The 27,349-nt window shown below is 43.6% G+C and overlaps 4 non-coding genes across 4 annotated transcripts; 1 reads left to right on the top strand and 3 right to left on the bottom strand.

Annotated features, from left to right (window-relative positions):
• Positions 1-16,614: 16,614 nt before the first annotated feature.
• On the top strand, positions 16,615-16,688 carry trnan-guu (transfer RNA asparagine (anticodon GUU)). The gene has a single exon. It is a non-coding gene; the product is annotated as a tRNA-Asn (tRNA).
• A 2,885-nt stretch (positions 16,689-19,573) lies between these two features.
• On the bottom strand, positions 19,574-19,646 carry trnat-agu (transfer RNA threonine (anticodon AGU)). The gene has a single exon. It is a non-coding gene; the product is annotated as a tRNA-Thr (tRNA).
• Positions 19,647-24,783: 5,137 nt separating this feature from the next.
• trnas-uga (transfer RNA serine (anticodon UGA)) lies at positions 24,784-24,865 on the bottom strand. The gene has a single exon. It is a non-coding gene; the product is annotated as a tRNA-Ser (tRNA).
• A 2,093-nt stretch (positions 24,866-26,958) lies between these two features.
• On the bottom strand, positions 26,959-27,040 carry trnas-uga (transfer RNA serine (anticodon UGA)). Its single transcript has one exon. It is a non-coding gene; the product is annotated as a tRNA-Ser (tRNA).
• Positions 27,041-27,349: the final 309 nt, after the last annotated feature.

The raw sequence follows: 27,349 nt of genomic DNA, 5'->3' as shown, positions 1-27,349 counted from the left end.
GTGACGAGGTACCATATCCTCTATAAAATATCCTAAACCAATGGCTCAGCGAGTGAAAGCTTCAGATTGCCGCGACTGGAGTGACAATTATTCTTTCTCAGTTTTACTCTTCCCAAATAAAAGAGTGGGACATTCATTGTGGATACATGAAAACAGTCTGATCCCACCCACTGCAGACACATCCATGTCACCGGGAACCAGCTCTCGTACAACCGGTGCCGTCTCCCTTTGAGTCTTTCGCTGTCTTGTCTGTTACCAAGTATTCTGATTGTCCTGAAGCCGATATTAGGTTTGAATTCCTGATGTGCAGTAACGAGAATCCTTTCAAAGTCTCAGATCAGTTAATTTCACTGAGAACATCAGAGTCAATGTTCCAGCGTCTTAAAGAAGGGAAAGGTGCCTTGACTGTCTCTGGTCAATCGGACAGTTCACCCTTCATTCTCCTCTGATTCCGGTCACAGAGAGTTTCTAAAGATTCACAAAGCTGGAGACTGGGTTTTCTGGTTTGGTTCCTTCTCCATTTTCCTACCTGCCAACTGACAATATTTTCCAAAATCTCGTCTCAATCCTCCGCCTTGCATCTTGTCCAGGGATGAGGAAATTCAGTTTTGTGGAGAGATTATAGAGACCGGGCTTGTTCTCTTTAGAGCAATGTCGGTTAAATGGAGAATTCATGGAGCGGCTCAAAATGATGGGGGTGGGGGGCAACGGGGATGGGGCGGTTTGATGGAGCAGATAGGGAGAGACTGTTTCCACTGACGGGGGTCACTAGCCAGAGGACTGGAATTTAAGATAATTAAAGAAAGACAGACTTGCATTTAGTGTAGTGGTTATTACGTTTGCCTAACAAGTGGTTCGAAATCGGGCAGAAAAATTACCACAATCTGTTCAATCACGTTTGTTGAATATAGTACCTTCCAGCCCTGCCTTCTGGTCAATGCTTATAGCGCTTTTCCCGACCAGCGGGCGTCTCAAAGCGCTTTCCAGGCAATGAAGGACATTTTGAAGTGTCGCCATTGTTGTGATATAGAAAACGCGGCAGCCAATTAGCGCTCAGCAAACTCTCACAACCAGCAACGTCATCATGAGCGGATGATGTGTTTTTGTGACGTTGACTGACGGATGAACAGGACACGTGGCTGTGAGACACTGTATTCCCTTAATATTTAGCATCAAACGTGTAGTTTTGGATATTTGCTTCCCATTAAATTAACATATTTTGATCATATTTCTGCCCAGTTTCAAAGCGGGGACCTTTCACATGTGATAACCACTCCACTACAGAACAATACCTGACAGAGCCAGAGGCACCTACACATCATATTAAACTGTGAGGTCCTGCAGCAGCACTTTGGGTCTTTGATTTACGGAAATGGAATTCAGGTGGCAGATTTAGAAATGCTGTCGTCAAATTAATCTGATAATGTTATCATAAAATGACATAGCACGTGAGGAGACCATTCAGCCCTTCTAATCAATAACAACTTTTTACAATGTTCTTTCCAATTAGTCTCAATTTCGTTTTCTTTCTACATAACCATGATGTTTGACACTTTCAATTCATTTTCGAATTCCTTTTTGAAAACTCTGAGTGAAGAAAAACAATATTGAAAGAGGTGCAGGAGCTTCTGCCGTGTCCATGCTCAGTGTGTGAACATTAACAAAGTTCCCCTGACCCAATGACATGAAGGCTTAGGCTGGGGTTTCTTAAACAGCTTTCAAAAAAAAAATGAAGTTCATTTCAAATGGAATTTGCAAAGGAATTTTATTCTGACCAAGCATCTCCTTATTTTCCCCTGTCGATATGGACAATCTAATTCCTCTTGCTGTTCAACCTGTTACAGAGGCTGTTATAGAAAAGAGGGAAAGGTTTGCTACAGCTATACAAGGCCCTGGTTAGGTCACACCTGGAGGACTGTGTATAGTTCTGGGAACGGAACCTTATAAAGGATCAATATTTGCCTTGAAAGTTTCAGAGGAGCCGCATTGATTCCTTGGTGGGTTTTGGAAATTGGAAGCTGTACATCCGCAGTTTGTGGCACTATTTCACCTCACTGTTCACTTCGTGTTCATGTCTAACACATTCGATACTGTTATTGGTTGAACAAGTCTTCTGTGTTTGAGCTAAACGTGCTATTATTCGGCGCTCCCACTCCTGCCGCCCGGTTTTGGCCCTCCTCAAGGAATGTTGTTTTCTTGTTGCTGTGTGAACTGTCACAATGAACTGATCCTGGAGTCTCTTTCCTGTGGGATCTACAAAACCCCTCACTTCTCTTCCTTTTTCATTCTCACTCTTTGATTTCCAGTTGGGTTGGAAGCACGTGAAACAACCGCATCATGCATGGCTTAGTCAGTAGAGCAGACGGTTCTTAATTTTAGGGTCGTGGGCTCAAGCCCCAGGCTGGACAGCGCCGTTTTTTAAACTTTGCTGCTGTGATGGGTGAATCCCAGCTCCCCAATCCTCCAGCAGTGTCACCGCTCAAACTGAGTCCTTCTCCATCCTCTTTGTTAGTATCACAGTTGCTACTGTGCGAGTGTAAACTGCCTTCGGCTTCACTGGAAGTCGGAAAGCTTTAGTGCTTTCATCCACCCCAGCCTAGATTCAATCCCCGTTTTTTCCGCTCTGCTAACTGATACAATGGCAGGGATTCCTCGTGCAAACTGTAAAAACAATACTGAAATTTGCTCGAGGGAACTGTGAAGCGATTCATGTTGGTCAGGAGAATGAGGAGAGGCAACATCAAATAAATTGTACAATTCTAAAGGGGTTTCTCTGTTACACAGCGAGTGGTTAGGATCTGGAATGCACTATCTGAGAGTGTGGGGGAGGCAGATTCAATCCCGGATTTCAAAAGAGAATTGGACAGAAAATGCAGGTCTCTGGGGAAAAGGCGGGGGAGTGGGACCAGGTCAGTTAGTTTCCATAAGGGTAAAAGTTCTCCCTTTTCAGACGGAGATGAGGAGATTTTTCTCTCTCTCAAAGGGTCGTTGGCCTGTGGAATTATTTTCCCCAGAAAGCAGTGGAGGCTGGGTCACTGAATTTATTCAAGGCAGAATTAGACAGATTTTTGATGGACATGGGAATCAAGGCTTATGCCGGGGGCAGGAGTGGGGGGAAGCACGGTGGTGGGGGCGGAGGGGTCTCTGGTGGGGGAGTATGAAAGTGGAGTTGAGATCAGAACCGGATCAGCCATGATCTGATTGAATGCTGGAGCAGGCTGGAAGTGTTGAATGGCCTCCTCCTGTTCATTACTCCTATGTTCCTCAGGCCAGGGCCAAATGTAACCTTGTCTCTGATTCTCCAATACTATGGGGGGCTCGAGGGGCAAAATGGTTCCATTCCTGCTCCAGTTGTTCTGTTCTAATTCAGGGCTGGTCGCACTCAAAGCAATGGTTAAAGGGACATTCGCTGTGGTAAGTGTGGTTGAGTGGTTTGAGAAACTGGATTTAAATTATATTCATATTTATATTATATTTATATTATATCGGCCCGTTCTCTGCAACCGCAACACCCGTACCTTGTTAATTGGGGTCTCAAACCTGCACTGTGTCTTTATAAACCTTTTTTTCCCACTGCGCTGGCTCCATTCCTCCTCACACTCCCACTAACTCTGTTAGTTTGCTCCACTCTATATTTTCTCAACCACTCTGAGCGGCTTCAGTCACAGACCAGCAGTGCGCATGCTCATGACGCAAACCGCAATGCGCACGCTCCAAGCACATACAACAATGCGCATGTGCCAGGAACTGCTGTCGTGAGAATAGGGCACATTCTGTCCCGCAGTGAATACTGGGTGAGCACTCCGCCATTGAAGGGCGAAAATGTAGGAAATCAACCTATGTCCTGTAATCAGATACGATGAATGCCATTGAGGCAAGGCATAAAATTGTTCAATCAATTGATACAGCGACCAAATTGCTCTGGGCTCCACCATAATTCTCTCCTGTGTGCAATGAACAGCAGAACAAACCCCTGGAGTTAGATCTGAACTCAGCGGAATCTCAGCAGATGGGATGAGTTGGTGGCTTTTAAACCGTCCTTTGCCAGTAGCAATCCTCAGATTGTGGATCAAATCCTTTGAACCTTTAAAGATGGAGTGTTAACATGTGGGCAAACTGAATAAAGCCCTTTGCTCACGTGAATGTCCGCCCACCGGGGTCATGAAGCTATTATGTACATAATATTTTGGTAAATACTTTTGTTTTCAAATAGAGGTTTAGTCTATGGGTGAGTCTTATTTGGATTAAAGCCAGCTAGCCTGGGTGCTTTGATGTGTGCTAGTTTTGAGTTGTAAGAGGAATAACGTGCATTTGCATTTTTTAGTCGAGCATTCAAGAAGTAGGGTGAAAACGGACACCTGCCTAGCTGCTACCAAGCAATATATTTATCGTTTTAATAAAATTGGTATTATGAAAGGGCTTTCATTGTTAAAAGGTGGTGTTCAAAGAGGCTGGTGGGAAAATGAGAATTAGCATTCAATCAGTGATGGTAGGTATAACAAGACAACCATTTTGGGTGTGCAGAACAAAGGCAACATGCGATCAAAAGGCAGCTGCAAGCCTCCAATTGACTCCACAAGGAACAAATGAAAAGAACCTCATTTTGAATTTGTACGGTGAAAATGCTTTGCCTGGTGTCTGGTTAAGTCAATGGGTTGCTGTTGCCTTAATGGAGATTAGTTTGGGAATTTGTTAAAATTTCTGAGAGTAATAATTTGTAGCCATGTGTATATATATTTTAATCTGTTTAAATTAATAAAATGTTTTACTTTGTTTAATTTAAAACTTCGAGAGCTGGTGGTCTGATTCCTGAATTTAGGGTCGCATCTCAAACATAGCACTTAAAATCAATGACAGTTGTTTAAGGTTTCCCTCTGGGAATTTAAATAACTCCGCTTTACCAACTGCATTACTCATAATACCAGCGAGACTGTGTTGCTGTGTTAGTAATTGCGATGATAGAGCGAATCCCTTTCCATTTCCACCTGGTGAACAATCTGTTTACAGTGTGAGCTTACCTGCACGTTTTCAGCTCAGACATGGATCTCTAAATCTACTGGTAATGGGTTTCACATTCTTAGCACTACATGAGAACAAGGAGCAGGAGTAGGCCATTAGGCCCCTCAATCCTGCTCCGCCATTTAATAAGATCATGGCTGACCTGACAGTAACCTGAAATCTGTACCCCGTCTACCCCCGATAACCTATCACCCCCTTGCTTACCAAGAATATATCCATCTCTGCCTTAAAAATATTCAAAGACTCTGCTTCAATAGCCTTTTCAGGAGTTCCAAAGACTCACGAATCTCTGAGAGAAAAAACACTTTGCCTCTCTGTTTTAAATGGGTGACCGCTTATTTTTAAACAGTGACCCCTAGTTCTAGATTCTCCCGCAAGAGGTAACATCCTCTCAACATCCGCCCTGCCAGGTACGCTCACAATCTTATATGTTTCACTAATCTGGTAAAGAAAAGCAACATATTGCAGATGCTGGTCATCTGAAATAAAAACATAAATACTGGAATTCTCAGTAGACCTGGTAGCCTCTGTGGAGAGATAAACATAGTTTTCATTTTAGGTCTGTAATCTTTCATCGGAACTCCATTACATCTGAACTATAAATTATGCCTCTCAAATCAAAGATGCTGCCAGATGTAGTCAGGGAACTCAAGGAGAAGGGCGCTGTGGTACTTCTAAAATCTTGCTGCTTTCAAAAAGGAAAAAAAAAACCATCTAATCGCTGCAAGGCAGACATTCACCATTGAAAGCAACTGGCAGCATCTTTCATGGCAAATTCAAAGCACTTTCATGTCACATCTCTTTCTGCTTCTGTCCCTGTCTCGTGTCCTGCTCCCGGGTCAATTAGCTGCTCGATGCAGACAGAGTCAGTTGATGGGAATGTAAAACATAAGGCGATAAGTTTGCAGACAACAGGGTAAAGAGACACCAGGATCTCATCTTCCTGATCCTCCCAGATTCTGATTACAGGAATGTCCACAGTGCCGATTATCCACAGTCACACTCTCCTTCTAGTCCGTTTGTACTTGTACGAGCACGTTCTAGTACGTTGTTCAGCTTTGAAATTGTTCATATTTTCACACTGGGTTTCAATGTGAAGGAAGTGGAGCTGTGATAAGCTTATATTGTTCAGCAGATGCACTGCAAGAAGGCACATAACAAGCTGATGAGAACAGTGCTCTTTGGACGCAGTGAGCTCCAGTGAAGGATTGGCACCATTAATGTGTCGTTCAATTAGTCTCGTGACAAACTGGTACTAGAAATGACCAGAAAACTCGCTGAATTTGCTCAGTGTTCTGGTTTGTTAAGAGCCGAATACAAGGTAAGAAAGTATATCTCGCTCGATTGGGCTATAAAATGGCAGAATGACCCGTGCTGTTGGGAACCATAAACTCATAAAAAGTTAGAGCAAAGAAAGAGCAGTTGTGATTGGTTGAATGATCAGGAGTGATCGCTGTGCCAGTACAAACAGTAGGGAGCAACATTTGTCCTTCTGCCACCCATATTTGGCCTTGCGCCACCATCTCTGGTCAGTGCTTTGCAACCAGCCCTACTCTTAGTCATTCCCTCACTCCGCCTCTGTGTTCTCCACCTGTTCCAAATGTGATTTTTCCAGCTCTGAGGCGATACTCTCACTCTTCTGCTTCTAGCAGAGCTGCTAAATGTTTTCAAGCAATAAGTAATCAACACTTGTTTAAACAATTTATCGAGATCCACAAACCTTTATTCCCTGACTGGCAATTAAACCCAGACCGTGGTGGGGAAAGCACCAAATCCTGACCACTAGACCACCAGGGAATCTGCCAAATTGTTTCTGGAGTTGACTTATCTAATCTACGCTGCTTTTGCCTCTTTTTGTTCCAAGGGGTCGGATATAAAAATTAAAGGCACAGGTAACATAGATAAGTCAGATTGTAAGGCTCGTGCACAGTTTCCCTAGTGGTTCGGTTTCGCCGCTTTCACCGGGCCATGGGCCGGGTTCAATTCCTGATCAGGGAATGATAATTTATTGGCCTCGTGCAAACTATTAAAGCGAGACTGGATAATTTCCTGATTAAAGCGAGAAATGCAGACCACCTTTGCCACAATCAGTGGTGTGAGAGCGTGAGTTTTGGATCAGAGTTGGAAATGTCATCTGGTCGCAACGGCTCGAGAACAAACACAGAGGTGAAGATAGGGAATGAGAGAAGGGCTGTGATATGTTGCAAAGCACTGACTATAGAGATAGTGGTGCAAGGCAAAATATAACGGTAATAGGGGAGATTTTACTGTTTACACCGATACAAATATCTCCCAGATCTGGTTCCAAATCTCGTGTTAAATGAGAAGAAAACTTCTCGCTGAATCTTCCACTTCTTAGCTGCACCTCCTTCCAAACATTGCAAACTCCTCCTGCATCTTCCATCCTGATATTTTTCTCTGTAACATTTTGAGATGAAACTGCACAACTAATGTGAATAAAGTTTGTGATGGTAAAAATGTATTCACCCCTTCGGGAATTGAACCACATTGACACACACAGAGGAACAGACACAAAAATATACACCGAGAGTGACAGAGGGCAAGGGTTAGTCTCTAAGGAGAGACAAACGCTCAGAAAGCAAGCATAACACCAACCTGCCTCTGTTTATGTCCCACTATGACTACAAGTTTCGTGAATGTATTTGTGAATGAACGGAAATAGGAAAATCCCCTTGGAAGCTTTAGTGCTTGGATGGATTTGATTGAATCTAACCGAGAAATAACTTTGTAGACACAGAGTTAAAACCAGGAATAATGAGCAGCGGGAAAACCCAACTGATTTAAACTCCATCGCTTTAACCACACGACCACCGCAACTGGCCCTATGGACAGGTTAATGTTGCTGGTATATAAGATGGCTGCAGCAGAGAAGGCGGGCTTTCGGCCCATCTTCTCCATGCTCTGTCTGGAAGAACAACTCAACTATTTCCACTCCTGTACATTCTCATACAAGCAATTACTATTTGTATTGCCTCTCCTCCTTCTCCCAATTAAAATAAAACCCTATACACGCCCGCATTCTCTTTGAGCTGGCACTTTGATTTCAGAAGAGAGCATTCAAAATGGCCCACAAGTGAACCACCAATAAACTTGGCAGCGGTTCCACAAATAATGGAACCTGGACACAGCACCTGAGGCCGTTCGGCCAGGCTACCTCTCTCAACCTGCGGTTTCCTGTCGCCTTGATGGTGTTTCCACTGAAACAGAACATTAAAAATTGGCCATAAGCCCCCTCGAGCCTCCGCTACCACTTAATAAGATCATGTCAGATCCCCAAACTCTACACCAATTTCCCACCTAATTCCAATAGCCCTTCATTCCCTTAATCGACCTCAGCCTTCAATATTCTCATTGGCTGGGGATCCACAGACATCCGGGCTACAAAATTCCATAGATTCACAAGCCTTTGAGTGAAGAAATGTCTCCTCACCTCAGTCCTAAGTGGCTGACACATTATCTGGAGAATGTGAGCCCAGTTCTAGACGCTCCAGCCAGGGGGAAACAGCCTCTCAGCATGTTCACTGTCAAGCTGACTCAGAATGTCAGCCTTTTCAATGAGATCACCTCTCATTATTCTAAACTCCAGAGAGAACAGACTCATCCCATTTAATCTCTCCTCCTAGGACAACCGTCTCATCTCAGGAATCAATCCAGTGAATTTTGGTTGCACACAGGCAGCGAGTGAATGGGGTGAACAAAGAGCACAAGAGTCAACAGAGATAGAGACACAGACAGAGAGACTGAGAGAGTGAAAGAGAGCGAGGCAGATATACAGAGGCAAAGGCAGACAGATAGAGTCCGAGAGTGGAGTAGACACTGGGAACAGATAAACTTCACCATTTCATATGATTGTTAACTTAGATTGACAGACAGAAAGAAAGAAGAGAAAGAAGGGCTTACATTTAAACAGAGCCTTTCATCAACTCTGGACAACGGGAGGCGCTTTAGAGCCAATGAAATCTTTCTGAAGTGTAGTCACTGTTGTAATCCAATGACAGAGAGAGTTTGATAAAAATGCTGATTCAGCAGATGACAAAATCTGATTTTAAGAATTCCATCTCAACGTAGAATCTTTCTTTCTATATATCTAAACATTTCATTGTTTGTTTGATGCAGATTCAAATGATGTAAATCTGTAGCTGAAGAAATAAATTGCACCTCGAATCCCTGAAGAAACAACAACAAAGCATCCCATTTCTATCAGGTCATCTCTCAGCCTTCTCTTTCCTGGAGAAAAGAGCTTCAGGCTGCTCAGCCTATCTTGGTGATTATATCCTATCCGTTCCTGGAACATTTATTGTTGAACTTTTACGTTCCTGGTCCTTGCGACACCTGACAGCAGTAGAAATAGTTCCTAATGTCCGAGGGATTTCAGTTTGGACTATTTATATTTACAAATTCATTCTCCCGATGTGTTCGTTGCCTTAACCTCCAAACCACAAAGACTCGGTGTCTGTCTGTTTAAATGTTGATCAGTGACAATTTCAATCAACCTCCACTTTGTACCAAACCGACCCTCAGAAGCTGAAAAGTCTCCATTCAAATAAGAGAAAGAAAATTCCTCTTGTATATTTTAAAACTGCTCTTTTTGTTCTCTATACCGTCTTAACATGAAGCCACACAACTAACGTGAATAATGCTTGAATGGTAAAAGTGAGGAACTGAAACACAGTGACGCACACAGGAACATACACAGACATATACACCGAGCGTGACAGAGGGCAAGGGGTTCTCTCTATGGAGAGACAAACACCCAGAAAGCAAGCCTGACACCAACCTGGCTCCGTTTTTGTTTCATTTCTAGCTGCAACTTTTGTGAATGCTTGCAGACGAATGGAAATCAGAGCACGCTGGAGATTTTGGGTGGTTTTTATTCAACTTAATCGATAATTAATTGTGCAGGTACATTGAAAATTTCAGGAATGATAAGAGTAGTTGGCAGGATTCCAGCCTACCTGTGGAGATCCCAAAGCATTCAAAACCCGACACCTTAACAACTCAGTGACGAATCCAGGCCCCGGATTTGCATTAATGACGTTTATATAAAACCATAAGCGGCTACATAAGACGATCATTCACCATGTCGTTCACATGCTGACTCTCTGGAAGAGCAAATCAACTACTGTAATTCCACACTCCGCCTTTTCCCACACAGCAATTCATATCTATATTGTCTCTCCTCGATCTTCCCATCAAAGTAAAGCACCACACTGGATTTAATGCGGGCTGGTATCTGTTGGTTCTAATGGGCAGCTGCAGACATCAAAGAGAAGACTAAACCCTTGGTCGCGGTGGGATGCGAACTCACGCCTCTATAGTGACTGGAGCATAAATCCAGGGCCTAAGACTACTCGGCCAAGATAGAATAGCCAAAGATGTCAACCATCGTTTCCTTCACTGGTGTTGCCACCAAAATAGAACAGAAGCAAAGGAACAGGAATCGGTCATTGGGAAACTCGAACCAGCTCCGTCAGTTAATCAGATCATCCTCCACTTTGTAACATACAGACATCATCTCCAGTGGTAACTTAATTATTTCAATGTTTCATTATTTCGATGTTTCAAATGATGTTCCTTTTTTCCTGTGTGGCTGTGCGTGTTTACTCAATGAAATGTTGGTATAAGGTAATTAGATTGTGTTTTTTGACTGAGAAAAATGAGGAGGTAATTGGTCAGAATAAACTTTTTTTTCGAATATTCGATTTGAAATGAACTATTTTTAAAATTTCCATAACTGTAAAAAATTAGGAAACCAACTCCTCACGTCATTGAGTCAGGGAAACTTTGTTAATTTTCCCATTAATTTTAACAGACTGCAGAAGCTCCTAAACCTCTTTCAATATTGCTTTTCTCAACTCAGAGTTTTCAAAGCGAATTGGGCAAAGACTTGAAAGGGAGAGAATAAAATTAGGGTTATGGATAGAGATAAAGAAATTCAGATTAATTAGAAAATTCTTTGTACAAAACTGATGTAGATCCGTTGGGCCAAAATACCTCTTACTGTGTTGTACCATTTGATGATGACATTGTTGATCAGTCTGTCTCCAGCATTCCTAATGAGAACAGCCGAATTCCATTTCTTCAAAACAAAGACCCAAAGTGCTGCTGCATGACGTCACAGCATAACATTTCAGTGAAGCCCATTGAGCTTTGCGGCTATCTCCTGTTTCTGCAGTGCAGAGGTTGTCACATTTGCCTAACTCATGATAAAAACCCTGGTTCAAGACTGCACAGAACCATTATCTAAATCTGCAGATTCACGTATGTTGAAGACATTATCTTACAGCCATGTGGCCTGGTCACTGTTTATCCTTCAACCAAACACACATGATCTGCTCATTGTGACTGGTTAATCAGGAGTGACTTTTGTCCCAGTCGGAACAGCAGGAAGAAAAATCTCTCCCATTCCCACCCACATTTTGTACCCTCATCCCTTTAGTCAGTTTCTTTCTCATGCCCTGTAACCTATCACACTCCTTCCCTTTTGTCCTTTCACCCCCCCTCCCTCCGCCTCTGGACTTGTTTTCCACCTGTTACACCCCTGACTTTTCCAGCTCTGATAAAAGATCAACAAACTGGAAGGTAAACTCTGTTTCTCACTCCACAGACACTGCCAGGCCTACTTTCACTTGATAAGCAATCCCTGTTCATTGTGACAGTTCACACAGCGGAAGGGGAAAGGTTTTCCCTGGCAAGAAATTGAACCTGGGCTGCGGCAGTGAAAGCACCAAATTCAAAGCAGTAAATTCTCCACCTTCTGTTGAAGCGGAGGCAGTTTCCACTTATAAACCCAGCAACTTTGATATTAACAAAGCAGGATGGAAAAAGAATCAGTTTGACCGTTGACACTGTCGGAGGAATGGAGTGCTGGGGCTCACCCATGAAAGCAGCAAAGTTTAAAATCAATGTCGCCCATCAAGCAGCTCGAACTCACAACCGACAGGTCCAGTGTCATTCACTCTGCCAAGTGATGATGTGTGCATCCACTAGCTCTGGTCTCCAACGCGCAGAAAGACAAATATGTTCCATCTGGAGCCTCAGTTTGTTCTGAATTTCAAAGTGTAGAAGGTAATCGACCTACAAAAGCCCCAAGGTTGCACTGTATTCCTTTCAATCATCAATAACATCATTCAACATAGAACCACAGAATTATAGGAATGTTACAGTGAAGAAGGAGACCATTCAGCCCATCATGTCTTCGCCAGCCAAAAAAGAGGAAAAAGAAACCAGCCGGTCATTATATTCTCACTTTCTGGCACGTGGTCTGTAGCCTTGCAGGTTACAGCATTTCAGGTGTTGATCCAGGTACTTTTAAATACTTTCAGCGTTTCAGCCTCAAGCACAAACTTAGGCAGTGAATTCCAGACGCCCTCCACTCTCTGGATGAAAATGTTTTTCCATCTTAATTTTGCATTCACGGGATGTGGGCTTCACTAGCTGGGCCAGTATTTATTGCCCGTCCCTAGTTGCACTTGAGAAGTTGGTGGTGAGCGGCCTTCTTGAACCACTGCAGTCCATGTGGTATGGATACACTAACAGTGCTGTTAGGGAGGTAATTCCAGGATTCTGACCTAGCGATAGTGAAGGAACAGCGATATATTTCCAAGTCAGGATGGTGAGTAACTTGGAGGAGAACTTCCAGGTGGTGGTGTTTCCATCTATCTGCTGCCCTTGTCCTTCTAGGTGGTAATGGTCGTGGGTTTGGAAATTGCTGTCGAAGGATCTTTGGTGAATTGCCGCAGTGCATCTTGTAGATGGTACACACTGCTGCTACAGTGCATCGGTGCTGGAAGGAAAGAATGTTTGTGGATGTTGTGCCAATCAAGGGGGCTGTTTTGTCCTGGACAGTGTCAAGCTTCGTGAGTGTTGTTGGAGATGCACTCATTCAGGTAAATGGGAAGCAGTCTATCATACCACTGACCTGTGACTTGCAAAGAAAACTGGACTCGGTCTCACCTATTTCCGGTCACCCCACAATTTATATCGCTCCTCCTCATTCTTCCCATCAAACTGAAGCACTGCAGACATCGGCTTTCCCCAGCGCATCCTGAGGGATTTACTGAAGAGACCGAAAGAAAGCGAATTAGCTGGAATTCTGACAGCGGTGCGATTTGAATATAATTTAAATCCAGTTTCTCAAACCACTCAACCACACTTACCACAGCGAATGTCCCTTTAACCATTGCTTTGAGTGCGACCAGCCCTGAATTAGAACAGAACAACTGGAGCAGGAATGGAACCATTTTGCCCCTCGAGCCCCCCATAGTATTGGAGAATCAGAGACAAGGTTACATTTGGCCCTGGCCTGAGGAACATAGGAGTAATGAACAGGAGGAGGCCATTCAACACTTCCAGCCTGCTCCAGCATTCAATCAGATCATGGCTGATCCGGTTCTGATCTCAACTCCACTTTCATACTCCCCCACCAGAGACCCCTCCGCCCCCACCACCGTGCTTCCCCCCACTCCTGCCCCCGGCATAAGCCTTGATTCCCATGTCCATCAAAAATCTGTCTAATTCTGCCTTGAATAAATTCAGTGACCCAGCCTCCACTGCTTTCTGGGGAAAATAATTCCACAGGCCAACGACCCTTTGAGAGAGAGAAAAATCTCCTCATCTCCGTCTGAAAAGGGAGAACTTTTACCCTTATGGAAACTAACTGACCTGGTCCCACTCCCCCGCCTTTTCCCCAGAGACCTGCATTTTCTGTCCAATTCTCTTTTGAAATCCGGGATTGAATCTGCCTCCCCCACACTCTCAGATAGTGCATTCCAGATCCTAACCACTCGCTGTGTAACAGAGAAACCCCTTTAGAATTGTACAATTTATTTGATGTTGCCTCTCCTCATTCTCCTGACCAACATGAATCGCTTCACAGTTCCCTCGAGCAAATTTCAGTATTGTTTTTACAGTTTGCACGAGGAATCCCTGCCATTGTATCAGTTAGCAGAGCGGAAAAAAACGGGGATTGAATCTAGGCTGGGGTGGATGAAAGCACTAAAGCTTTCCGACTTCCAGTGAAGCCGAAGGCAGTTTACACTCGCACAGTAGCAACTGTGACACTAACAAAGAGGATGGAGAAGGACTCAGTTTGAGCGGTGACACTGCCGGAGGAATGGGGAGCTGGGATTCACCCATCACAGCAGCAAAGTTTAAAAAACGGCGCTGTCCAGCCTGGGGCTTGAGCCCACGACCCTAAAATTAAGAACCGTCTGCTCTACTGACTAAGCCATGCATGATGCGGTTGTTTCACGTGCTTCCAACCCAACTGGAAATCAAAGAGTGAGAATGAAAAAGGAAGAGAAGTGAGGGGTTTTGTAGATCCCACAGGAAAGAGACTCCAGGATCAGTTCATTGTGACAGTTCACACAGCAACAAGAAAACAACATTCCTTGAGGAGGGCCAAAACCGGGCGGCAGGAGTGGGAGCGCCGAATAATAGCACGTTTAGCTCAAACACAGAAGACTTGTTCAACCAATAACAGTATCGAATGTGTTAGACATGAACACGAAGTGAACAGTGAGGTGAAATAGTGCCACAAACTGCGGATGTACAGCTTCCAATTTCCAAAACCCACCAAGGAATCAATGCGGCTCCTCTGAAACTTTCAAGGCAAATATTGATCCTTTATAAGGTTCCGTTCCCAGAACTATACACAGTCCTCCAGGTGTGACCTAACCAGGGCCTTGTATAGCTGTAGCAAACCTTTCCCTCTTTTCTATAACAGCCTCTGTAACAGGTTGAACAGCAAGAGGAATTAGATTGTCCATATCGACAGGGGAAAATAAGGAGATGCTTGGTCAGAATAAAATTCCTTTGCAAATTCCATTTGAAATGAACTTCATTTTTTTTTTGAAAGCTGTTTAAGAAACCCCAGCCTAAGCCTTCATGTCATTGGGTCAGGGGAACTTTGTTAATGTTCACACACTGAGCATGGACACGGCAGAAGCTCCTGCACCTCTTTCAATATTGTTTTTCTTCACTCAGAGTTTTCAAAAAGGAATTCGAAAATGAATTGAAAGTGTCAAACATCATGGTTATGTAGAAAGAAAACGAAATTGAGACTAATTGGAAAGAACATTGTAAAAAGTTGTTATTGATTAGAAGGGCTGAATGGTCTCCTCACGTGCTATGTCATTTTATGATAACATTATCAGATTAATTTGACGACAGCATTTCTAAATCTGCCACCTGAATTCCATTTCCGTAAATCAAAGACCCAAAGTGCTGCTGCAGGACCTCACAGTTTAATATGATGTGTAGGTGCCTCTGGCTCTGTCAGGTATTGTTCTGTAGTGGAGTGGTTATCACATGTGAAAGGTCCCCGCTTTGAAACTGGGCAGAAATATGATCAAAATATGTTAATTTAATGGGAAGCAAATATCCAAAACTACACGTTTGATGCTAAATATTAAGGGAATACAGTGTCTCACAGCCACGTGTCCTGTTCATCCGTCAGTCAACGTCACAAAAACACATCATCCGCTCATGATGACGTTGCTGGTTGTGAGAGTTTGCTGAGCGCTAATTGGCTGCCGCGTTTTCTATATCACAACAATGGCGACACTTCAAAATGTCCTTCATTGCCTGGAAAGCGCTTTGAGACGCCCGCTGGTCGGGAAAAGCGCTATAAGCATTGACCAGAAGGCAGGGCTGGAAGGTACTATATTCAACAAACGTGATTGAACAGATTGTGGTAATTTTTCTGCCCGATTTCGAACCACTTGTTAGGCAAACGTAATAACCACTACACTAAATGCAAGTCTGTCTTTCTTTAATTATCTTAAATTCCAGTCCTCTGGCTAGTGACCCCCGTCAGTGGAAACAGTCTCTCCCTATCTGCTCCATCAAACCGCCCCATCCCCGTTGCCCCCCACCCCCATCATTTTGAGCCGCTCCATGAATTCTCCATTTAACCGACATTGCTCTAAAGAGAACAAGCCCGGTCTCTATAATCTCTCCACAAAACTGAATTTCCTCATCCCTGGACAAGATGCAAGGCGGAGGATTGAGACGAGATTTTGGAAAATATTGTCAGTTGGCAGGTAGGAAAATGGAGAAGGAACCAAACCAGAAAACCCAGTCTCCAGCTTTGTGAATCTTTAGAAACTCTCTGTGACCGGAATCAGAGGAGAATGAAGGGTGAACTGTCCGATTGACCAGAGACAGTCAAGGCACCTTTCCCTTCTTTAAGACGCTGGAACATTGACTCTGATGTTCTCAGTGAAATTAACTGATCTGAGACTTTGAAAGGATTCTCGTTACTGCACATCAGGAATTCAAACCTAATATCGGCTTCAGGACAATCAGAATACTTGGTAACAGACAAGACAGCGAAAGACTCAAAGAGAGACGGCACCGGTTGTACGAGAGCTGGTTCCCGGTGACATGGATGTGTCTGCAGTGGGTGGGATCAGACTGTTTTCATGTATCCACAATGAATGTCCCACTCTTTTATTTGGGAAGAGTAAAACTGAGAAAGAATAATTGTCACTCCAGTCGCGGCAATCTGAAGCTTTCACTCGCTGAGCCATTGGTTTAGGATATTTTATAGAGGATATGGTACCTCGTCACGTCTCTGTGGCGCAATTGGTCAGCGCGTTCGGCTGTTAACTGAAAGGTTGGTGGTTCGAGACCACTCAGGGACGAAGCTGTCACTGTTTTCTCCCCGTCATTACTCATTAACGCTCTGGTTTGTTTCGGGCCTCTGAAACCACAAGAAAATCCTCCCACCCCCACCCACAAGTTGCAAACTCGGCTCCCCACATCAAGCTTTGTTTATGGACATTCATTTCTGATATGACAAAGAAAATGAACGATCATGTACCCCCATCTAATTTAATACAGATCTATGAGGCAATTGGATTGAAACAAACCCATCAATTAGTCGCTCCACGGTAACTGAGACAGGAAAAAGTAGCAATATTCCAGCCCCATACTCTCCAATCACCCGCTGCCAGCAGAAACATATTCTTATTTTGCTGAATGTTATCTTCAGAAATGCTGAAGAGCGAATCTAATGTGGCTGCAAGATGTAGCATTCAGATCACATTCAACAACAAACAGGAATGGGATCGATGCAACTTTTCCACACAGTTGGGTGACAATGTTTTTCACGAGCATCGAATGGAGTAATTTGCACACGCGAAATGAGCGGGGTAACCACAAGGTTACAGAACCATTTCCCTGCCTGGATCCCAATGGAGATGTCTGGAATGTTAAACGGTGACGTCATGCAGCAGCACTTTGGGTCTTTGTTTTGAAGAAATTGAATTCGGCTGTTCTCATTAGAAATGCTGGAGACAGACTGATCAACAATGTCATCATCAAATGGCACAGCGCGGCAAGAGGACCTTCCGCACATTTTATTTATACCAGCTTTTTACAAAAATCTTGCCAATTAATCCCAACTTCCTTCTCTCTTTCCATGGATCAGAATTTTCTCCCTTTCAACCATTGCCAAATTCCCCTTTGTAGAAGGAGTTTCTGCAGAATCCATGCACTTTGCCTTAATGAATAGTTCCCTTACCCAATGAAATTAAGAGTTGGACTAGGGTTCCTTCTCCAGTTTTCGATACAAGCATAAGCTATTTATGCAATTCCTTTCATGGTGAACTTTCAAAAGATGTTTATTCTGATCAGACATGTCCTCAGTATTTCCTCAGTCATGATGACTATGAAACTATCATTGATTGCCATACAAACCCATGTGGTTCACCAGTCCTTTAGGGAATTCAATCGGCCGTCCTTACCTGGTCTGACCTGCATGTGACTCCAGACGCACAATGGATGTGGTTGATTCTCAACTGCCCTCTGAAATGCTTTAACAAGTTACACAGTTGAAGGGCAATTCAGGATGGGCAACAAATGCTGGCCAGCGATGCTCATGAAAGAATAAAGATCCATGATGAAGCGCGATACAAAGTGATTTTCTACCATCTCTCCCACTCCCTCATGTTCAATCATTGTATCAGTTGCATCTATCTTTAGGATGACGCTAGTCTTTGGATCACACTGGTCGTCATCTTTCAGTCAGTAATTAACTGTGAATTTGCATTTGTAAACTCATTAATTTCTGTTGTCAACTAAAGAAACTGCTAGTTTTTGTGCCTAGTCAGTTTCATCCCTCTTGATTTTGGAGCGGGGAGGGGGGGGGGTTGGGGGCGGGGGGTGGCTTTTTGCGGCTTGGCGAAGGGCAGATTTAATGTGGCGGTGAGATACTATATTCAATTAATATTCAACAACAAATGTGAATTATGAAACTTTCCCTCACACTTAGATGTGTAAATTTCGATAATGTTTCTACGCGTTTCCAGACAGGGGACCTTTTGCGTGTACGTAGTAACCACTGCACTACAGAAACAATGGGCAGAACCACATGGACTGACTTAGAATATCAAACCATGCAGTCTTACTGCACTTCCGAACCCTGTTTTGTGGAAGTACTATTCGGCTGAAAAACATAACTATGCGGCAGAGAAATTGACTTGACATTAGAATCATAAAATGACACAGCACATCAACAGGTTATTCAACACTTCACACACGTGTGAACTATCTTATTGCAATTCGTCTGACTTATTGTCTCTTTCTTACAACCATGCCTTTTGGAGAAAATCAGTCAAAGCCTGGGGAAGTGCCAATGTCACATGGCTGTGAGATAATGTATTCAGCTATTATTTGGCAACAAACGGGAATTGTGCAACTTCTCACAATTAAATGGCTCAATTTTAATAATGTTTCCGTCAGTTTTCGAACCAGCGACCTAGCACATGTGAAGTGAACGTGAAACCACTAATTTTTTCTCTAATCATTTATAGGATATGGACATCGCTGGCCAGGTCACTACACCACAGAAACAAGTTGTGAGAAAAAGCCAAAGGGACTTGTATGGAATGTCAAACTGTGTAGACATGCTGCACTGCAAGATCCTGTTTTACAGGTATTGAATTGGAGTGGGACATTTTGGAATGCTGCAGAGAAATTGATCTAATTGTAAATTTACACAGCTCATTAGGAGACCTTTCGACCCATCGGGTGTGTGCTTTCTTCCACTTAGTTCCAATGTCATTCTCTTCCTTCATAACCCTGCAGTTTTATTTTCCATTTCAAATAATTGCCCAATTCCCTTTTGAAAACTCTGATTGAAGAAAACCAATATTGAAAGAGGTGCAGGAGCTTCTGCAGTGTCCATGCTCAGTGTGTGAAAATTAACAAAGTTTCCCTGACCCAATTATATGGAGAGTTGTGCTGGGGATTCATATATGGTCTTCGAAATAAAAAGAAATAATTACAATAAAGAGTACTCCTTATTCGATATCTACAATCTAATTCCTCTTGCTGTACAACCTGTTACAGAGGCTGTTATGCAAAAGAGGTTTACTGCAGATACACGAAGCCCTGCTTAGATCGAACCTGGAGGACTGTGTGTCGTTCTGGGAACGGCACCTTTTCAAGGATCAATATTGTTTTGCAGCATTGTCCAACCAATCGCCCATTTTCCCACGGAACTTGGTTTCATCAGCTAAACCACAGGCTCCAGCAAGAGTTGAACTCGCGACCCCTGGTCTACTAGACCAGTGCACTAACCACTGAGCTATGGAGCCAACTGCTCAATCAAATGCCCGGAAAGTCAACCATATTCAGTGGACGAGGACCAGGATGACATTTCAGGCAGATGACATTTGATAGACCTGGAAATGTCTGAGAGGGAGAACAGGAAGTTAAAAGATGCGACATGAAAGTGGCAGAATTTGATGCGTGTCAGTTACTTTCAGTGATGAATTTCTGCCATGTGTCGCCTTGTCAGTTTCACAGGAGCCGCAGGGATGAAGTTGGTGACATGTGGTTGAAATGAGGAATAATGGGAACTGTAGTCAGCAGGATTCAAACCGACAGGGGGAGACACCAGTGAATTTCAAATCCATCACCTTAAACATTGAGTTATGACCAACAGCTCCTCCGAGTTCAAAGGTGTTCTTATCAAATCAGAGATGGCGAAAAAGTAAGTCACTCGGCCCATCGCGCCTGTGCTGGCTCTTTGGAAGAACAACTCACCCGATTCCACACACTCGAATTTCCCCTGCAGCCATTTATATTTGTATTGCCTCTCCCCGTTCTTCCTGTCAAAATAAAGGAGCATTAAACCAGAATCTCCTCTTGCTCACCTAAAGGAACTTCCTAAAGTGCCTGAAAGGGGGAATGTGACTGAAACTGTGGCAGCGCTGGGATTCGGACTAACTCCTCTTTTCACAAAAAAACAAGTATCAGTTGGAACTCGCTGGGTGACAGCAGAGGTGGCAATTTTTGTTATTTATTTTATTTTGTTTGCTACTGAAGGACCCAGTGACAGCCCGGAACTGTGTGACAATGAATGATGTTCCAGCTAACAGCAATCGCTGTTGTCATTGGCTGAGGAAGTCGTTTGTGTTCGATATGAACATGTAATTTTGTGGGGGAAACGTGTCTCTGGTGAGCGAGGACTGGAATGAGAATAAAAGGCACAGGTAGCACAGATCAGCCGGTTGTGAGGTTTGCAAACAGTTTCTCTGGTGCAGAGGTGATTAGGAATTGGCGCTTTCGCTGCTGCGGTTCTATATATACTTTTTGACATAAACATAATTGATTTATGCAATTGATTTCATAGCGAATTTAAAACAACACATTTTTTCTTATCAAGATACCCTTGCTATTTCTGTGCTGATATCTACAATCTGATTCAATGTGCTCTACAAACGGCAGAGCTGGATTCAGGTTCCAGTCTCTGGCGGAATGGGTCCGAATCCCGCGGCTGCCAAACCTTCAGATGCTTCCCCCTTTCTGGCACTTTAGGAATTCTGTTTGGGTGGACAAGAGGCAACTCCAGTTTAATGCCGGGCGGGTGGCGGGGGGTGGGGAGAGCGTGCGGATTGCGGTCCTTGATTTTGTTTGGAAGAACGGGGAGAGGCAATACAAATACAAATTGCTGTGGGGGAAAGGAGGGTGTGTGGAATTGGTTGAGTTGCTCTTCCAGAGAGCCAGCAGGGACACAATGGGCCGAGTGACTTATTTTGTCACCATCTCTGATTTGATATGAGTGTGCATGGACTATGGATGTGCTGTTAGTCGTGTACGAGTGTTTGAAGCGATGGTTTCAAGATCTATCGGGCCTTCCCAATGTAGGTTGCAATCCTGCTGACTGCGGCTCTTATTATTCCCGATTTTAACCAGGTACCAACAGGATTAATTATCAGGTAAATAGAATAAAACAAAAACACCCGCGCTTTCTTATTTAAATTAATCTGTATGGATTCACGAAATCTGCAGTCACAAATGGAACAAACTGAGCCAGTTGGTGACATCCTTTCTTTCTGGGTGTTTGTCTCTCCTCAGGCCTCTGTCACTCTCGGTGTATATGTCTGTGTGTGTTCCTCTGTCTGTGTCAATGTAGTTCCGTTCCCCATTTTTCACAATCCATACTTCATTCACCTTAGTTGTGTGGCTTCATATTAAAATCGTAGAGAGAAAATAAAAATAAATTTAAAAGATTGAAGGGGAATTTTTTTCTGTATTTTTTTTGAGTGGAAACTGTTCAGTTACTAAGTGTCTATGTTACAAAGTGGAAGGTGATTGAAATTTTCACCGAGCAACATTTAAACAGACATTCACCGGGTCCTTATGATCGAGTGTTTAAGGAAATGGACGCTGGAGAGAGATAATTTGTAAATACAAATAGCCCAAACTCATATCCCTCGGACATTAGGAACTGGATTTCTTCTCGAAGTTTTTCCACGTGTGACATTTGCAGCTCTGATGTGAAACTTCAACTCTTACTCCTCTGATTCGGGCGGAGCTGTTGTGCGTTTTGGTTTTCAATCAATAAGTAAATCAGGCCTGTTTTAACAGTTTGTACCAGATCAATAAATCTTCATTCTCTGACCTGGAAACGATCCTGAACCGCGGCAGCACAAGGGCCGAATCCTCACCTCTAAATCACGAGGACAGCTGTCTATAAGTCTTGCAACGTGCTTTATCTGAGCCACATTTGTCATTTCTTCAGACAATTTCACCAGAGACAATTTTTTCCTACAGAATTTTGTGTTTAACTAGAACTCAAACGACATCTTCAGCGAATGGCACCCATTCTTTTTAAGGGGTGAGCTCAGTGGAGGATTGGCACCAATAAACTGTCGTTCAACTGATCTGATTCCAAATTCCATGCCAGAAATAACAAGAAAACCCCCTGAAATTGCTCAGTGTCTTGACTTCAAAAGCGTTGGATAGAATGTAAGAAAGTACATTCCCCAATAGTGTGCAATAAAATGTCGGAATGATAGTGAAAGAAGCAACCGTGATGCTGGAAAAGATAAAATTATAGACAGTTCCAGCAAAGAAAGAGGCCATTCGGCCTGGCGCGCTGCTTTCAAAGGGCAGTTGTGATTGATTAGCCAGGAGTGATATTTGTGTCAGTGTAAACAGTCGGCAGTGAAATCTCCCACATTACCGCGGCAGACATTCATCACAGAAAGCAACTGACACACATCAAGTTCTGGCGCTTTCATGTCACATCTTTTAACTCCCTGTCCTCCCTCTCAGACATCTCCAGCCGATCAAATATAATCCACGTGGAACGTTATCCTGTTCCCCTTTCCATTTATTATGGGGACTTACTGTACCAGGTGGTAGTGTTCCCATCCATCTGCTGCCATTGACCTTCTAAATGGTAGTGGTCGTGGGTTTGGAAAGTGCAGTCGAAGGAGCCTTGATGAGTTCCTACAGTGCATCTTCTAGATGGTACACACTACTGCTACTGTGCGTCGGTGGTGGAGGGAGTGAATGGCGAAGGTGATAGGTGAGGTGTCAACAAGTGGGCTACTTTGTGCTGGATGGTGTCGAGCTGGAGCCAACAGTGTGTTGCTGGAGCCGCGCTCACCCAAGCAAGTGGAGACGTCTGAATTGAGCCTTGTAGGTGCTGGGCGAGTTTGGGGATTCAATAGGTGAATTACTCTCCGCAGCATTCTCCGTGCCCGTCTTACCAAAGAAATAGTTGGTAGGACATGAATTTCTTAACAAGAGCACACAACAGAATATACCACTGACGAATATTTACGGTATTAGGCGATCTGTAGTTACAGTTTGAATAAGAGAGAATAAAAACAAACGGAAACATTCTGGTGAAGATAATTCGTTTATCCTTGTGGAATGATGCAGCATGATTTGTTTTCACACACACATACAGAACAGGCGATGTCTCAAATGTAATTCTGTGGCTGTAATGAAAATGATTATGAGGAGCTGCGCAGAACAAAGAGTCAATGGGAAACCTCTAGTTTCAGGCCAAAGTCAGAGGCCCATTTCGAGCTCGACGTCCACCTTATAGAGACATAGGCTAGTGCAGTAACAACAGAGACAGAGCCTGGTGTGGTAATTACTGAGACAGGACCTAGAGCAATTTAAGCAGAGACATTACTAGCGCAGTAATAATAGAAACAGCATCTAATGTTACTTAAGCAAAGACGGGGACGAGTGCTATATTAACATAGACAAGGACTACTGCTGTAATATCGGAGACGGGTCTAGTGCAGTAGTTACTGATACAGGGCCTGGATCAATATCAAGAGAAATAGGGTAGTCATTACAGGCACAGGACATAGAATAATTGCTTCCTAGAGAGAGTCTAAGGCCGTAATAACCGAGACTGCCTCCAGTGTAAGAGAGACAGACATTATTTCGTGGAGTAAAAACAGAGACAGGGAGAGTGGAATAGAAGCAGAGACAGAGGTACAAAGACAAAGTCTCTGCAAAGGCAGGATCCATTTTAATTAAAAAGGCAGAACAGCTCGAGTGTGATACAGGCTGATACAGAGTCTAATGTAACTTGTTCTGAAATATGGTCTAGCGGAATATAAGTGCAGATATGATTCAGTGTATTATAAGCAGGGCCGCGATCTAGTGGAATAGAAGTGAGACAGTGCAGAGTGCAGTAATAATTGAGACAGGATCTTGTGCAATACGAACCAGTCTAGTGTAGTGATAAGACAGACCGGATCCAGTGTAAGAAAACTGATACAGGGTCTAGTGGAGCTTCACATAATTCAGGGCTCTTTATAATATAAATTGACGCAGTGTCTGGTGAATTAAATACCGGCAAAGGTACGAGATTAATAAAAACAGAGACATGGACAAGTACAGCAATAAGAGAGTAATGGTTTAGGGCAATAACAACAGGAACAGGGAAGTATGATATGAATGGAAGCATGTATTGGTGCAGCATTAACAGACAGGGTCAAGTTTGATAGACACGTGGCAGGTTCTACTGGAGTAATAGCTGAGGCACGGTCTTGTGAAATGCAACGAAAAACATGTTCTAGTTTTCTATAACCAGAGACAAGCTCTAGTGCAGTGCCACCTGGGGCATGGCTTATTGTAACTTTAGCCAAGACCTGCTTCAGTGCAGTCATGACTGAGATAGTGCCAACGGTATGGTGCCCTAGTCCAGTATAGAAACAACTGAGAGATGACCTTCGCTAATATGATAAGAGACATGTCCTAGTGTAATAGAAATATAAACGGCGTCTAATTTAATCTGAACAGAGACAGTGCCAAGTGCACTAATAATTGAGACAGCGCCTGCTTGATGTGATGTGAACAATCACGGTTTCACTGCCACCTACTGGTCAAACTTTGCTACTGCCGGTGTTGTGAAAATGTCGAATCAATTTACTGTTTCTGAGATCAATGGTTAAAATCAGAAATAATGGAAAACGTAGTCAGCAGGATTTGAACCTGCGCGGGGTAACCCCATTGGATTTCAAATCCATCGCCTTAACCTCTCGGCCACGACTACAGACCTGGACAGCGAAATATATATATTTCATATATGAAATCATAGAATAGTTACAGCAGAGAAAGAGGGCCTTCTTCCTGCCCTGTCACTGCCACAACCCAACCTTTTCCCCATAACCCTGCAATTTATACTGTCCCTTCTCGTTCTCCCTCCCAAACTGGGAATGAAAGATTGAGAATGAGAGAGGAAGAGAAGTGATGGGTTTTGTCGATCCCAGGGAAAAGAGACTCCGGGAACAGTTCATTGTGACAGTTCACAAAGCAACAAGAAAACAACATTCCCTGAGGAGGGCCAGCAGTGGGAGCGTGTTTAGTTCAAACACAGAAGACTTGTTCAGCCAATAACAGCATCGAGTGTCTTAGACATGAACATGAAGTGAGGTGAAACAGTGTAATAGCTTCTTTACCCAGAGAGTGGTGGGAATGTGGAACTCGTTGCCACAGGGAGTGGTTGAAATGAATAGTACAGATACATTTAAGAGGAAACTAGGCAAGTATTTAAGGGAGAAGGGAATAAATAGTTACAATTGTAGATATAAATTAAGAAAGATTGGAGGAGGCTGAAGTGGATCATAAACCCCGGAGCGGACTGGTTGGACCAAATTCCCATTTCTGTTTCCTCCATCCTGTGAGAATAATACCAGATTCTGCCGCCTCTCCCCATGATTGAAATAGCTTATCCCTGACACAGTTCATGTGAATACTGCCCGTAACCTCTCCAAAGACTTGACATCTTTCCCAAAGTGTGAACATAATATTTCAGCTGAGGTTCAATAAATGATTTACAAAGATTCAGCATCATCAGTTTGCTTTTGAACTCCAAGCCTCCATTAATGAAGCCAAGGACCACATGAGCTATTTTTAAAGAAAGCAGAGAGATCAGCTTGCCCTGCTACCTTCGAAGATTTGTGTACACGTCACTCTATCCCTCTACTCAGTTCTCCACCAAACAACCTTTCACAGCCCGTGTGTGTTTTTTTCCTTCACCTCCTCGTTCCGAACACTGTCCATAAGCCTTGCAGAATGTTTCGTCCACTCCAATTTTGCCATTTCCTCGCTTCAGACCCGCTTCACCAGGGATAAGTTTGTCCTACAAAATGGCGCGTTTACTTGGAACAGGCTTGTTCAATGGCAATTGTTCTGCCAATGAGGACAACGGTTTCTGTGAGCTGGAACACGAAATCGACAGTGAGGTGAAATCGTCTCACAAGCTGCTCCTGTGTAAATTTCAATTTCCAAAACCCACCAACCTCTTCACTGCGGGTCCTGTAAAACTTACAAGGGAACACGCGGCAGACATTCATCACTGAAAGTAACTGGCACACATCAAATAATAAACAATTTCATGTCGCATCTGTTTCTGCTTCTGTCCCTGCTTCGCCTTCAGCTCCCTCTGCCCATCCAGCTCCCAGGTCAATTAGCTGCTTGATGCAGACACAGTCAGTTCATGAACACAAGCTTTCCCTGGAAAGCAGGGACAGAGAATGGAAGTCTCAAAGCTTCCGGAAGGGATGGGTTTGCAGATGACAGGGTAAAGATAAAACATGATCTATCTTCCTGGTTCTCTCACATACTGACTACATGAAAAGGACACAAGGGCAATCCACTATTTAAATATTGCTCAGTGAAAATTTCAATCATCCTCCGCTGTGTAACATTCGGGCACTGAGTCAACAAGCAGTCTGCACTCAAAAATAAACACAGGAAGTGGCAATCATATCTGGCAACATTTAAACCTATTGTTATTCTCTGTACCATTTACCACGAAGATACATAACAAAAGTGAACAAATTTCGCGATGGTAAAAATGTGTTCACCGATTGGTGAACTGAACCACACTGACACACACAGAAGAGCACAGACAGACATACACACCGAGAGGGACAGAGGCCTGAAGAGAGACAAACACCCATGTCACCAACTTGGCTCAATTTTCTTCCATTTCTGGCGATTTGGTGAATGCTTTCAGATGAACGGAAATGAAAGAGCGCGCAAGTAAAGCGGGGAAAAAACACGGGAGTATTTGGAAGCTTCTGATTTCATTTCACCAGCAATTAGCTGTCGAGACAGAGAAAAGGACAAACAGGGAAGCAGCGCAGTTGGCAGGAGTCGAACCTACGTGGGGAAACCACAATGGATTTCAAATCCATCGCCTTAACCACTCGGCCACGACTACTAAAGGAGCATGAATGTTTTTGAGCTAAAATTGCAGAATGGTTCCAGTGGGAAAAGCTGGCACTTGGCCCCACCTACCTCCGGTCACCCTGCAATTTTTATCGCCTCTCCTCGTTCTTCCTACCAAAATAAAGCACCGCAGGCGTCAGCCGCCCCGAGCGCATCCCAATGGATTTTCGAAGAAGACAAACTACTTGAAATTTCGATCGCAGTGGGTTTTGAACCCGCGGTTCATAAGACTCTAAAACCCGTGTTTCATGAAACACTACAACCGAATTTCGAGGCCTTGGGCCGCTCGGACACACACCTA

Source organism: Cetorhinus maximus, chromosome 23, assembly GCF_964194155.1.
Source record: "Cetorhinus maximus chromosome 23, sCetMax3.hap1.1, whole genome shotgun sequence".
NCBI lineage: Eukaryota > Metazoa > Chordata > Chondrichthyes > Lamniformes > Cetorhinidae > Cetorhinus > Cetorhinus maximus.
Note: the sequence above shows the minus strand (reverse complement) of the source record. Positions and strands in the feature narration are given on the sequence as shown.